Genomic DNA, 15,000 nt, shown 5'->3' with positions numbered 1-15,000 from the left:
AATTAGTGAAGGCATCGCATCAAAGGTGCGCACCTCGCTGCCCACCTTGGTGTGCTCCGAGGTGCCCACCACGGTGCGCAACGCCGGTGCGAACCCGGGAGCGCCCCGATGTGTGCTCCAAGGTGCGGCGTGCACGAAGTCGGACCCCGGTTTGCCCCGGGTGCGCACCTCGCGTGCACCTTGGTGCGCACACCTTGGCTGGGTTGCGCGGCCTGGTGGGCACCATGGTGCGCACCAAGGAGCGCTCCGAAGTGTGCTCCAAGGTGCGGCGTGCACGAAGTCGGAGCCCGGTTTGCCCCGGGTACGCACCTCGCGTGCACCTTCGCCGGGGTGGGCACCTCGGCTGGGTTGCGCGCCCTGGTGCGCACCAAGGAGCGCTCCGAAGTGTGCTCCAAGGTGCGGCGTGCACGAAGTCGGAGCCCGGTTTGCCCCGGGTGCGCACCTTCGCCGCGGTGCGCACCATGGCGTGCACGAAGTCGGAGCCCGGTTTGCCCCGGGTGCGCACCTCGCGTGCACCTTCGGCGGGGTTGCGCGCCCTGGTGGGCACCATGGTGCGCACCAAGGAGCGCTCCGAAGTGTGCTCCAAGGTGCGGCGTGCACGAAGTCGGAGCCCGGTTTGCCCCGGGTGCGCACCTCGCGTGCACCTTCGGCGGGGTTGCGCGCCCTGGTGGGCACCATGGTGCGCACCAAGGAGCGCTCCGAAGTGTGCTCCAAGGTGCGGCGTGCACGAAGTCGGAGCCCGGTTTGCCCCGGGTGCGCACCTCGCGTGCACCTTCGCCGCGGTGGGCACCATGGCGTGCACGAAGTCGGAGCCCGGTTTGCCCCGGGTGCGCACCTCGCGTGCACCTTCGCCGGGGTGGGCACCTCGGCTGGGTTGCGCGCCCTGGTGCGCACCAAGGAGCGCTCCGAAGTGTGCTCCAAGGTGCGGCGTGCACGAAGTCGGAGCCCGGTTTGCCCCGGGTGCGCACCTCGCGTGCACCTTCGCCAGGGTGGGCACCTCGGTGCGCACACCTTCTCAATGTTTTCTTGCCTTTTCTGGAAATTGGTGAAGGCAGCGCATCAAAGGTGCGCACCTCGGTGTGCTCCGAGGTGCGAACCCGAGAGCGCTCCGAGGTGCCCACGAAGTCGAAAGTCGGGTTAATTGCATTGTTTTCCCCGGGTGCGCTCCGAGGTGCGCAACATCGGCGCGCACCAAGGAGGGCTCCGAAGTGTGCTCCAAGGTGCGCACGATGGCGTGCACCTCTGGTGCGCACGATTCGGAGCTCGGTTTGACCGGGGTGCGCACACCTTGGCTGGGTTGCGCACCTTTTGTGCGCTCCAAGGTGCGCACGAAGTCGGAGCTCGGTTTGCCCCGGGTGCGCACCTTCGCCAGGGTGCGCACCTTGATGCGCACGCCTTGGCTGGGCTGCGCACCTTGGTGGGCGCCATGGTGCGCACCTTTCGTGCGCTCCAAGGTGCGCACGAAGTCGGAGCTCGGTTTGCCCCGGGTGCGCACCTTGGTGGGCGCCATGGTGCACTCCGAGGTGCCCAAGATTGGTGCGCACCAAGGAGCGCTCCGAAGTGCGCTCCAAGGTGCGCGCGAAGTCGAAAGTTGGGTTAATTGTCCGGTTTGCCTCGGGTGCGCACCTTGCGTGCACCTTCGCCAGGGTGGGCGCCTTGGTGCGCACACCTTGGCTGGGCTGCGCACACCTTGGCACCCGCGTTTCCTTCATTTTAAATTTTTTTTTTTTACAATCTCTCAAGTGGGAAATTCTATAATCTCAACTTTTTTTGCCTTTTCAGGAAACTTTTGAATGGAGCGCATCATTGGTGCGCTCCGAAGTGTGCTCCAAAGCTCTCTCCAGCTGCGTGCACCTGCCCCGGCCGCGCACCCGGCCCCGCCCAGCTTCGCTCACCTGTCCCGGGCGTCTGGTGCGGAACCTTAGAGTAAGAAACATCACCGTGCACCTTGGCCAACGTGCGCGACTCGACCGAGCGCGCACTGGCCGAGGTGCACACCGATTTCACCTGGGTGCGCGCGCAGCACCTCGGGCGCACCGGGGTGCGCGCACAACGCCCGGGTTGCACCGTGGCCTGTGTGCTCGGGGCGCCTCGGGTGCGCGCTCGGTGTCGCCCCCGCGCGCGCGGTAGTGCGGGCAGCGCACCCCGGCCCGGCCCGGCCCCGACGAGAACGCAAACGGGCAAAAGGTTTATTCAAATAGCATTGCGACGCCCGGCGAAAAACTAAAAAAGGGTGCAACACCGGGACTTCCCGGGAGGTCACCCATCCCAGTACTACTCCGGCCCAAGCGCGCTTAACTGCGGAGTTCTGATGGGATCCGGTGCACTAACGCTGGTATGATCGCACCCGTTATGAGCTTGTCGCAGTGTGTACTTAGCAAACCGCGACCCACGTGCGAATCCACCCCGGCCACCCACCCCCGTCGAGGTGCACACCCTCCCTCGCGAAGTGCGCCCCGTTCGCCAAGTGTGAGCCCTGCCCGGGTGCGCGCACCTTGCTAGGGCGTCGGGTGTGCACCCGGCCCGGCCTACGTGCGTGCACCTGGAGGGGGCGTCGTGTGCGTGCAGTGTCCCGTCTGCAACGCGGTGCCCACACACCACCTCGGGCGCAACGACCTGCGCTCACATGTGGGCCGAGTGCACCTTGGTGCATGTTCGGGGCGCCTCGGGTGCACGCTCGATCTTGCCCCGGTGCACCAAGGCGCTCGGTTTGCCCCGGGTGCGCACTTGGTGCAAGGTGGGCACCCAAAATAGGGATCAAGCACCAAAACACAAGTTTCGGGATGCAAAATGGGACCCAAGGACCACAAATGCGTTCCAAGACCCATGATGGGTCCACGAGAACAAAAATGTGTTCCGAGACTTAATAAACAAATATTGGGTTTTAGGAGAAGAAACATGCTCTGATGCCCAAAACGAGAATCGACCCCGAAAAGGCCACAGGCCAAAAGTGGGATGCGAGACAAAAAAAAATGGGACCCGAGGACCAAAATTGGGTTCCCAGGTCGAAGACAGGGCAACCGGACAAGAAACGACCTCTAAGGCTCGAAATGAGTCCCGACGACTAAAACTTGACAAGAAGCACCCATCAGGCACCCAACTCGACACCCATGGGATGCCGACCCACCCGGGCTTCCACCTAGCACACCTTGGCACCCACCCACCCTCGCACCCAACCTCGCACCCAACTTAGCACCTTTGAACCCACATTGGCACTCACCCTGACCCTGGCACCTTGGAACCCACATTGGCACTCACCTTGACCCTGGCACCCACCTTTGCACTCACCTTGGGACCCACCCTGGCTCCCACCTCGGCACCCACCCAGACACCCACCTTGGTTCCTTGGCACCCACCTTGGATCCTTGGCACCCACCCCGACACCCACCTTGGCACGCAACTTGGCTACTTGCCACCCACCTTGGCTCCTTGACGCCCACCCCGACAACCACCCCGTGACCTACCCTGGCTAGGGTTGGTGCACACCCACCCTGGTGCCCACCTTGGCACCCACCCTATGACCCACCTTGGCACGCACCTTAGTACCCACCCCGTTACCCACCCTAGGACCCACCCCGTGACCCACCTTGGCCAGGGTGGGTGCACCCACCCTGGTGCCCACCTTGGCACCCACCCATCCTAGCACCCAGCCTGTGACCGGGCTTGGAACCCAACCTTGCACCCGCACCCGTCTTGGCCAGTGTGGGTGCGCACCCATCCTGGCACCCACGTTGTGACACACCCTTTAACCCACGCACCCTAGCACCCACGTTGGCACCCACCTTGGAACCCAACCTAGCAACTTGGCACCCACCCCGTGACCCACCTTGGCATCCACCATAGCAGTCGCCGACTTGGCACCCACCTCGGCACCCACCTTGACACTTGTGGACCCACCTTGCCACTCACCCTAGCATCGACCCATCCTAGCACCCACCCTGGCACCTTTGCACCCTAGCACTCACCCATCCTAGCACCTAACCTGTGACCCACCTTGACACTCACCCTCGCACCCACCTTGGAACCCAACCTAGCACCCACCCACCCTGACACCAACCCTAGCACCTACCCACCCTTGCACCCACCCTGTGACCCATCTTGGCACCCACCCATCCTACCACTCAACCTATCACCCACCTTCTCACCCACCTTGGCATCCACCTTAGCACCCACCCACACTGGCACCTTGGCACCCACCTCGGGCAAGGTGGGTGCACACCCACCCTGGCACCCAATTTAGAACCCACCGAGCATGTTACCCACCTTGGCACCCACATTGCAGCCCACCCTAGTACCCACCCTATGACCCACATTGGCATCCACACCCTAGCACCCAGGCACCTCGACACCCGCCTTGACACCCACCCTAGCACTGAACCTGTGACCCACCTTGGAACTCACCCTAGAACCCACCCACCCTGTGAACCACCTTGGCATCCACCTTAGCACCCACCCACCTTGGCACCCACTCTAGCACTCACCCATCCTAACACCCAACTTGTTACCCACCTTGGCACCCGCCCTCGCGTCCACCTTGAAACCCACCCTAGCACCCACCCACGCAGGAGCCCACCTTGGCACCCAACCTAACACCCACGCATCCTGGCACCCAACTTGTGACCCACCTTGGAACCCACCCTAGTACCCACCTTTGAACCCACTATATCACCAACCCACCTTGGCACCCACCCTATGACCCTCTTTGGAATCCACCCTAGCACGCACCCACCCTGGCACCCACCATGGAGCGCACCCTAGCACCCACCCACCTCGGCACGCACCTCAACACCCACCTTGGTGTGCGCACTGCGCCAACCTCTCAAAGACCCTATGTGGTGCGCTCCAAAGTGTACACCTTTGGTGCGCTCCAAGGTGCGCACCTTTGGTGCACACCGAGGTGCACACCAAAGTGTGCACCGAGGTGAGCACCAAAGTGCACTCCAGGGTGCACACCAAGGCGTGCACCTTTGGTGCGGTCAATGCAAACGAATTCGGAAGTTGGGGTCGATGTCCTAATCGCTGCTGCAGACTACACGTATGAGAATCGGACAAATAGCTTTATATAGGGGAGGTGTTGCGTTTGATGGGTCGACTCCCCTGGTTGTGTGCACTGCACCAACTTCAAAGACCCTGTCTTGTTTAAGAAGTCAAAAGTTGGGGTGGATGTCCTAATCATTGCTGCAGTCTACGCATGTATGAGAATCAGACAAATAGCTTATATAGGGGAGGTGTTGCATTCGGTGGGTTGACTCCCCTGGTTGTGCGCACTGCGCCAACCTCAAAGACCCCGCATAGCAGAAGAAGTCGGAAGTCGGATTTTGGTGAGCACCAAGGCGTGCACCTTTGGTGCGGTCAACGCAGACGAATTCAGAAGTTGGGGTGGATGTCCTAATCGTTGTTGCAGGCTACACATGTATGAGAATCAGACAAATAGCTTATATAGGGGAGGTGTTGGGTTTGATGGGTCAACTCCCTTGGTTGTGCGCATTACGCCAACCTCAAAGACCTTGTTTTCGTTAAGAAGTCAAAAGTTGGGGTCAATGTCCTAATGGCTCCTGCAGGCTACACATGTATGAGAATCGGACAAATAGCTTATATAGGGGAGGTGTTGGGTTTGATGGGTCGACTCCCCTGGTTGTGCGCATTACGTCAACCTCAAAGACCTTGTTTTCGTTAAGAAGTCAAAAGTTGGGGTCGATGTCCTAATTGCTCCTGTAGACTACACATGTATGAGAATCAGACAAATAGCTTATATAGGGGAGGTGTTGGGTTTGATGGGTTGACTCCCCTAGTTGTTCGCATTACACCAACCTCAAAGACCTTGTTTTCGTTTAGAAGCCGAAAGTTGGGGTCGATGTCCTAATTGCTCCTGCAGGCTACGCATGTATGAGAATCAGACAAATAGCTTATATAGGGGAGGTGTTGGGTTTGATGGGTCGACTCCCCTGGTTGTGCGCATTGCGCCAACCTCAAAGACCCTGCATTGCGGATGAAGTCGAAAGTCAGAGTTTGGTGTGCTACAAGGTGTGGTCGAAGGTGCTCACCTAGGTGTGCACCTTTGGAGCACAGGAAAAGTGCCCTCCAAAAGTGCGCACCTTTGGAGTGCACAAAAGTGCCCTCCAAAAGTGCGCACCTTTGGAGCGCAGAAAAGTGCCCTCCAAAAAGTGCCCTCCAAAAGTGCGCACCTTTGGAGCGCAGAAAAGTGCCCTCCAAAAAGTGCCCTCCAAAAGTGCGCACCTTTGGAGCGCAGAAAAGTGCCCTCCAAAAAGTGCCCTCCAAAAGTGCGCACCTTTGGAGCGCAGAAAAGTGCCCTCCAAAAAGTGCCCTCCAAAAGTGCGCACCTTTGGAGCGCAGAAAAGTGCCCTCCAAAAAGTGCCCTCCAAAAGTGCGCACCTTTGGAGCGCAGAAAAGTGCCCTCCAAAAAGTGCCCTCCAAAAGTGCGCACCTTTGGAGCGCAGAAAAGTGCCCTCCAAAAAGTGCCCTCCAAAAGTGCGCACCTTTGGAGCGCAGAAAAGTGCCCTCCAAAAGTGCGCACCTTTGGAGCGCACAAAAGTGCCCTCCAAAAGTGCGCACTTTTGGTGCGCACCAAGGCGCTGGTTCGGTCGTTGCAGGCGAGTTCGGAAGTTGGGGTCGATGTCCTGAGCGGAGGTGCAAACTACACAGGTGTCGGAATCGGACAAATAGCTTATATAGGGGAGGTGTATGCTTCGATGGGTCGACTCCCCAGGTTGAGCGCACCGCGCCAACCTCAAAGACCCTACGGTATGGATGAAGTCGGAAGTTGGGTCCGATGACCGATTCGATTAGTAGGTATGCTCATGAGGTCGGAATTTGGGTCCGATGACCTGCCATGTGCAGGAAGGCGAATGTTGACACTGTGCGTTGCAAGGTGCACACCAAGGCGCTGGTGCGGTCTTTTTAGTCGAGTTCGGAAGTTGGGGTCGATGTCCTGATCGGAGGTGCAAGCTACACAGGTGTGGGAATCGGACAAATAGCTTATATAGGGGAGGTGTATGCTTCGTTGGGTCGACTCCCCGGGTTGAGCGCACCGCGCCAACCTCAAAGACCCTACGGTATGGATGAAGTCGGAAGTTGGGTCCGATGACCGATTCGATATGTAGGCATACTCGCGAGGTCGGAATTTGGGTCCGATGACCTGCCACGTGCAGGAAGGCGAATGTTGGCACTGTGCGTTGCAAGGTGCGCACCAAGGCGCTGGTTCGGTCGTTGGAGGCGAGTTCGGAAGTTGGGGTCGATGTCTTGATCGGAGGTGCAAACTACACAGGTGTGGGAATCGGACAAATAGCTTATATAGGGGAGGTGTATGCTTCGTTGGGTCGACTCCCCGGGTTGAGCGCACCGCGCCAACCTCAAAGACCCTACGGTATGGATGAAGTCGGAAGTTGGGTCCGATGACCGATTCGATATGTAGGCATACTCGCGAGGTCGGAATTTGGGTCCGATGACCTGCCATGTGCAGGAAGGCGAATGTTGGGACTGTGCGTCGCAAGGTGCGCACCAAGGCGCTGGTGCCGTCGTTGCAGTCGAGTTCGGAAGTTGGGGTCGATGTCCTGGTCAGAGGTGCAAACTACACAGGTGTGGGAATCGGACAAATAGCTTATATAGGGGAGGTGTATGCTTCGATGGGTCGACTCCCTGGGTTGAGCGCACCGCGCCAACCTCAAAGACCCTACAGTATGGATGAAGTCGGAAGTTGGGTCCGATGACCGATTCGATACGTAGGCATATTGGCGAGGTCTGAATTTGTGTCCGATGACCTGCCATGCGCAGGAAGGCGGAATTTGGGTCCGATGACCGAGTTGATGGCGTGCCATGCGCAGAAAGGCGGAATTTGGGTCCGATGACCGAGTTGATGTTGATGGCCCGCCATGCACAGGAAGGCGGAATTTGGGTCCGATGACCGATTTGAAGGCGTGCCATACGCAAAAAGGCGGAGTTTGGGTCCGATGACCGAGTTGATATTGATGGCCCGCCATGCGCAGGAAGGCGGAATTTGGGTCCGATGACCTGACATACGCATGGAGTCCGACTCGGGGGCCGATGTTCGATTCGATGACTTGCATTGTGGGTAAAGTCGGAAGTTGTGGTCTTTGACCTGATTCGATGACCAGACTTCGGCTGCTTGAGAATCGGACAAATAACTTATATAGGGGAGGTAGTGTTCTCGAGCATCCTCCCCCCGTGCCCGTTTATGTCGATTGATGCTGGTGCTCGACTGGTTGGAGCGCTCGGATGCAAAAATCTTGCACCAGGATTTATCGATTGTGATGGACACGGCAAGTCTCCTGATTGCTATGCAGGAGCTCATCGTGAATCTCTATGCGGCCTTGGTATGGACTCGACCTGCGGAATGGTTCGGCAATGGTAGTCGCTCCAACACGTCCTTGCAATGGCCACAGAGGTGATTCGACTAGAGCTCCAGTCTAGCTTTTGGGTTGCTTGGCGGACTGGTATAGCCGCGATCGAGTTCCGGCCATGAACGTTTTAGATAGCTCTTGGGCTTTCTGGGACGGAAGTCGGAAGTTTGGGCTGTTGTCCGATTTGATGACCATTCTTCGGATGTGTGAGAATCGGACAAATAACTTATATAGGGGACTGTGTTGTCTCACGCAGCCCCCTCCGTGCCCCTCTATCTCGACCGATGTTGGTGCTTGAAAGGGTTGGGATCGCTCGGATTTATAAACGTGCACCACCATTTGTCGAGTGTGAGGGACGCGGCAGGTCTCCTAAATGCTATGCGGGCGCTCTCTGAGAATCTCTATCCGGCCTCGACACAGACTAGTCTTGCTGAATGGTTTGGCACTGGTAGTCGATCCAACACGTCGTTGTTGTGGCCGCCTAGGCGATTCGATTCGAGCCCCCGTCTAGCTTTTGGGTTGCTTGGCGGATTTTGCCCTATCCGCAAGTGAGCTCGGTCCCTAAACGTTCGAGAAACCCGATTGCTATGCGCCGACTCTCTTTCTTGCGAGCCTCCATCTAGCTTTTGGGTCTCTACGGAACGGAAGTCGGAATCTGGGACCGTTGTTTGATTCGACGAGGCAGACTACGGTTGTGCGAGAATCGGACAAATAACTTATATAGGGGAGGTGTTGACTGGAGCATTCTCCCCCGTGCCCCTCTAACTCGACCAATGCTGGCGCTCGAACGGTGGTAGCGCTCGGATTTTCATTGAGCGCCAGCATTGGTCGATTTAGAGGGGCATGCGAGATTCCCGAATGCTATGCGAGGGCTCTAACGGAAATGTCTATTGGTTTCGGTATGGATGCAATTGCGAGTGGTTCGGCAAAGGTAGTCGTTCCGATGCGTCCATGTCGTGGCCAAATCGATAATTCGATTTGAGCCCTCGTATAGCATTTGGGTCTCTCGATGTGATTCCGCATTCCAGTCCCTTTGGGCACTGCTTGAGCCGCATCCCAGGGGGTTCCCTTCCCAATAATCTGCCTCGCAACCCGATTGCTATGCGGTGAGGCTCCTCGGCCGCCTCGGAACTATCTGTGTATCAGACGCATCGCGGGATAAGGGGTTGGCAACGGTAGTCGCCCCAAGCGCGTCCGATGCTTGGACCATTCCGAGGCGGCCCTGAAGCCTCTTCCGTCTAGCCGTTGGGTCCTTCTCGCCGCATCCCTCGCCTCGCACCCCGATTGCTATGCGGTGAGGCTCCTCGGCCGCCTCGGAACTATCTGTGTATCGGACGCGTCGCGGGATAAGGGGTTGTCACTGGTAGTCGCCCCAAGCGCGTCCGATGCTTGGACCATTCCGAGGCGGCCCTGAAGCCTCTTCCGTCTAGCCGTTGGGTCCTTCTCGCCGCATCCCTCGCCTCGCACCCCGATTGCTATGCGGTGAGGCTCCTCGGCCGCCTCGGAACTATCTGTGTATCGGACGCGTCGCGGGATAAGGGGTTGTCATTGGTAGTCGCCCCAAGCGCGTCCGATGCTTGGACCATTCCGAGGCGGCCCTGAAGCCTCTTCCGTCTAGCCGTTGGGTCCTTCTCGCCGCATCCCTCGCCTCGCACCCCGATTGCTATGCGGTGAGGCTCCTCGGCCGCCTCGGAACTATCTGTGTATCGGACGCGTCGCGGGATAAGGGGTTGTCACTGGTAGTCGCCCCAAGCGCGTCCGATGCTTGGACCATTCCGAGGCGGCCCTGAAGCCTCTTCCGTCTAGCCGTTGGGTCCTTCTCGCCGCATCCCTCGCCTCGCACCCCGATTGCTATGCGGTGAGGCTCCTCGGCCGCCTCGGAACTATCTGTGTATCGGACGCGTCGCGGGATAAGGGGTTGTCACTGGTAGTCGCCCCAAGCGCGTTCGATGCTTGGACCATTCCGAGGCGGCCCTGAAGCCTCTTCCGTCTAGCCGTTGGGTCCTTCTCGCCGCATCCCTCGCCTCGCACCCCGATTGCTATGCGGTGAGGCTCCTCGGCCGCCTTGGAACTATCTGTGTATCGGACGCGTCGCGGGATAAGGGGTTGTCACTGGTAGTTGCCCCAAGCGCGTCCGATGCTTGGACCATTCCGAGGCGGACCCGAAGCCTCTTCCGTCTAGCCGTTGGGTCCTTCTCGCCGCATCCTTCGCCTCGCACCCCGATTGCTATGCGGTGAGGCTCCTCGGCCGCCTCGGAACTATCTGTGTATCGGACGCGTCGCGGGATAAGGGGTTGTCACTGGTAGTCGCCCCAAGCGCGTCCGATGCTTGGACCATTCCGAGGCGGACCCGAAGCCTCTTCCGTCTAGCCGTTGGGTCCTTCTCGCCGCATCCCTCGCCTCGCACCCCGATTGCTATGCGGTGAGGCTCCTCGGCCGCCTTGGAACTATCTGTGTATCGGACGCGTCGCGGGATAAGGGGTTGTCACTGGTAGTCGCCCCAAGCGCGTCCGATGCTTGGACCATTCCGAGGCGGACCCGAAGCCTCTTCCGTCTAGCCGTTGGGTCCTTCTCGCCGCATCCCTCGCCTCGCACCCCGATTGCTATGCGGTGAGGCTCCTCGGCCGCCTTGGAACTATCTGTGTATCGGACGCGTCGCGGGATAAGGGGTTGTCACTGGTAGTCGCCCCAAGCGCGTCCGATGCTTGGACCATTCCGAGGCGGACCCGAAGCCTCTTCCGTCTAGCCGTTGGGTCCTTCTCGCCGCATCCCTCGCCTCGCACCCCGATTGCTATGCGGTGAGGCTCCTCGGCCGCCTTGGAACTATCTGTGTATCGGACGCGTCGCGGGATAAGGGGTTGTCACTGGTAGTCGCCCCAAGCGCGTCCGATGCTTGGACCATTCCGAGGCGGCCCCGAAGCCTCTTCCGTGTAGCCGTTGGGTCCTTCTCGCCGCATCCCTCGCCTCGCACCCCGATTGCTATGCGGTGAGGCTCCTCGGCCGCCTTGGAACTATCTGTGTATCGGACGCGTCGCGGGATAAGGGGTTGTCACTGGTAGTCGCCCCAAGCGCGTCCGATGCTTGGACCATTCCGAGGCGGCCCCGAAGCCTCTTCCGTGTAGCCGTTGGGTCCTTCTCGCCGCATCCCTCGCCTCGCACCCCGATTGCTATGCGGTGAGGCTCCTCGGCCGCCTTGGAACTATCTGTGTATCGGACGCGTCGCGGGATAAGGGGTTGTCACTGGTAGTCGCCCCAAGCGCGTCCGATGCTTGGACCATTCCGAGGCGGACCTGAAGCCTCTTCCCTCTAGCTGTTGGGGCTTTCTCGCCGCATCCCTCGCCTCGCACCCCGATTGCTATGCTGTGAGGCTCCTCGGCCGCCTTGGAACTATCTGTGTATCGGACGCATCGCGGGATAAGGGGTTGGCAGTGGTAGTCGCCCCAAGCGCATCCGATGCTTGGACCATTCCGAGGCGGCCCTGCAGCCTCTTCCGTCTAGCCGTTGGGGCCATCTCGCCGCATCCCCCACCTCGCACCACGATTGCTATGCGGTGAGGCTCCTTGGCCGCCTCGGAACTATCTGTGTATCGGACGCATCGCGGGATAAGGGGTTGTCACTGGTAGTCGCCCCAAGCGCGTCCGATGCTTGGACTATTCCGAGGCGGCCCTGCAGCCTCTTCCGTCTAGCCGTTGGGGCCATCTCGCTGCATCCCCCACCTCCTCGGCCGCCTCGGAACTATCTGTGTATCGGACGCATCGCGGGATAAGGGGTTGGCAGTGGTAGTCGCCCCAAGCGCGTCCGATGCTTGGACTATTCCGAGGCAGCCCTGCAGCCTCTTCCGTCTAGCCTTTGGGGCCATCTCGCCGCATCCCTCGCCTCGCACCCCGATTGCTATGCGGTGAGGCTCCTCGGCCGCCTGGGAACTATCTTCGTATCGGACGCATCGCGGGATAAGGGGTTGTCACTGGTAGTCGCCCCAAGCGCGTCCGATGCTTGGACTATTCCGAGGCGGCCCTGTGGCCTCTTCCGTCTAGCCGTTGGGGCCATCTCGCCGCATCCCCCACCTCGCACCCCGATTGCTATGCGGTGAGGCTCTTCGGCCGCCTTGGAACTATCTTCGTATCGGACGCATCGCGGGATAAGGGGTTGTCACTGGTAGTGGCCCCAAGCGCGTCCGATGCTTGGACTATTCCGAGGCGGCCCTGCAGCCTCTTCCGTCTAGCCGTTGGGGCCATCTCGCCGCATCCCCCACCTCGCACCCCGATTGCTATGCGGTGAGGCTCCTCGGCCGCCTTGGAACTATCTTCGTATCGGACGCATCGCGGGATAAGGGGTTGTCACTGGTAGTCGCCCCAAGCGCGTCCGATGCTTGGACTATTCCGACGCGGCCCTGTGGCCTCTTCCGTCTAGCCGTTGGGGCCATCTCGCCGCATCCCCCACCTCGCACCCCGATTGCTATGCGGTGAGGCTCCTCGGCCGCCTTGGAACCATCTTCGTATCGGACGCATCGCGGGATAGGGGGCTGTCACTGGTAGTCGCCCCAAGCGTGTCCGATGCTTGGACCATTCCTAGGCGGCCCTGAAGCCTCTTCCGTCTAGCCGTTGGGGCCTTCCCGCCCCATCCCTCGCCTCGCACCCCCGATTGCTATGCGGTGAGGCTCCTCGGCCGCCTTGGAACCATCTGTGTATCGGACGCATCGCGGGATAAGGGGTTGGCACTGGCAGTCGCCCCAAGCGCGTCCGATGCTTGGACCATTCCGAGGTGGCCCTGAAGCCTCTTCCGTCTAGCCGTTGGGGCCTTCCCGCCCCATCCCTCGCCTCGCACCCCGATTGATATGCGGTGAGGCTCCTCGGCCGCCTTGGAACTATCTGTGTATCGGACGCATCGCGGGATAAGGGGTTGGCACTGGTAGTCGTCCCAATCGCATCCGATGCTTGGACCATTCCGAGGCGGCCCTGCAGCCTCTTCCGTTTAGCCGTCGGGGCCTTCCCGCCGCATCCGTCGCCTCGCATCCCGATTCCTATGCGGTGAGTCTTCTCGGCCGCCGCGGAACTATACCTGTTATTGCTACTGCATCCTTCGGCTGGTAACCTCCTCTGCCGCCTTGGAACGTTCTCTTTGTCGGACGCGTCGCGGGATAAGGGGTTGGCACTGGTAGTCGCCCCAAGCGCGCCCGATGCATAGACCGCTCCGAGTCGACCTTGCTTTCAGCCTCTCACATGCATAGACCTCTCTGAGTCGACCCTGCAGCCTCTCACGTTTAGCCTTTGGAATCTCGCCTCACAACATGATTGCTATCCTTGATGCATCCCTTGCCTCGAGCCCTGATTGCTTTCTTGGCTGCATCCCTCCTCTCCTCACAGCCCGGTTGTCATCACTGCTTCATCCGTCGCTTCATGCATTCTGGCTGCTGGGCCCTTCCCACCGCACACCTCGATTGCTATCTCTTCTGCATCACACACCCCGATTGCTATCTCTGCTACATCCCTCGGCTCTCACTTCTGCATCCTTCGCCTCACACCTCGATTGCTATCAATGCTGCATCCGTAACCTCACACCCCGATTGCTATGCGGGGAGGCTCCTTGGCCGCCTTGGAAATTTCTGTGTGTCGGACGCACCGCGGGATAAGGGGTTGGCACTGGTAGTCGCCCCAAGTGCGCCCGATTCTTAGACCGCTTCGAGGTGACCTCGTAGCCTCTTTCGTCCAGGCTTCCTGCCTTCAACGCCCTTTTTACACCTCGATTGCTATGCGCGGGCTCGTTGGCGTCTATCACCTCTCTGCGAAGAGTGGCACGATGATTGTTGGGGTAAATCGTAGCAGTCCGATCTCTGGCCTTGGGCCATTGTGAGGGCTGATCGATTTCCTGTGCGCATCTCGTGTTCGCCCAGTAACAGACTCGACGACTTGTAATCGGTCTTGTTCCCGATTGTTCCTGGAGGTAGTCTTCGGAACTCTTGGATTTGACCTGTCACTCGAACTGTCCTCTTCCGAGGATGCTTGTGTGTGTGTGCTTGTGCCATTTCCTTGGCGGTATTAACGAGATATTAAAGAGCGGAGTGAGCGCCTCGCCCAGCTATGTTTGGGGCTCTCACTCCCTTACCCGGTGTGCGACCGCTTTGCACGTAGGTTGCGGAGCATCGCGACTCTTTCGATGTTTGGCGGTTGTCTTCCGGTGATGCGTTGGTCCCGAAGTGCACGTTACTAGCATTTCTGCCATTGTTCTCGATCTTTGGCACGTTCCTTCGTTGCAATTGGATATATATCTCCGTTTATACGCGCAGGCTTCTCCCGCCTATTCAGCGCTGTCCCACTCTCAGCACTCTCGTGGTCTCCTTGGCTTCTCTCTCCCGTGAGCGAGCTCTCTTCTCGAGTCTTTTCCATGTCCCATGGAGGTTGCCTTGCGAAATTCGGGCACACAAACGTGACCGGATAAGAGCGGAATTGCCTATGAGGAGAAGCTCACCTTAGGGAGCAGCAATGCCGAGTGTTTCGACAGAGGGTAGAGGGGGCGTTGTTTGGGCGGTTGCACAAAAGAGTGCTACGTTTGCACTGAAGGTTGCTTCTTCGTCTCCGACGAACTCTTCGAGGCAAAAAAGCTTGTTTACGGGGTCGAGGTGGGA

The 15,000-nt window shown here is 59.4% G+C and overlaps 1 non-coding gene across 1 annotated transcript; it reads right to left on the bottom strand.

Moving 5' to 3' along the window:
- Positions 1-2,230: 2,230 nt before the first annotated feature.
- Positions 2,231-2,349, bottom strand: LOC131866770 (5S ribosomal RNA). Its single transcript, XR_009365370.1, has one exon. It is a non-coding gene; the product is annotated as a 5S ribosomal RNA (ribosomal RNA).
- Between the last annotated feature and the right edge of the window lie 12,651 nt (positions 2,350-15,000).

This window comes from Cryptomeria japonica, unplaced genomic scaffold (assembly GCF_030272615.1).
Source record: "Cryptomeria japonica unplaced genomic scaffold, Sugi_1.0 HiC_scaffold_154, whole genome shotgun sequence".
NCBI classification, from domain to species: Eukaryota; Viridiplantae; Streptophyta; class Pinopsida; order Cupressales; family Cupressaceae; genus Cryptomeria; species Cryptomeria japonica.
Note: the sequence above shows the minus strand (reverse complement) of the source record. Positions and strands in the feature narration are given on the sequence as shown.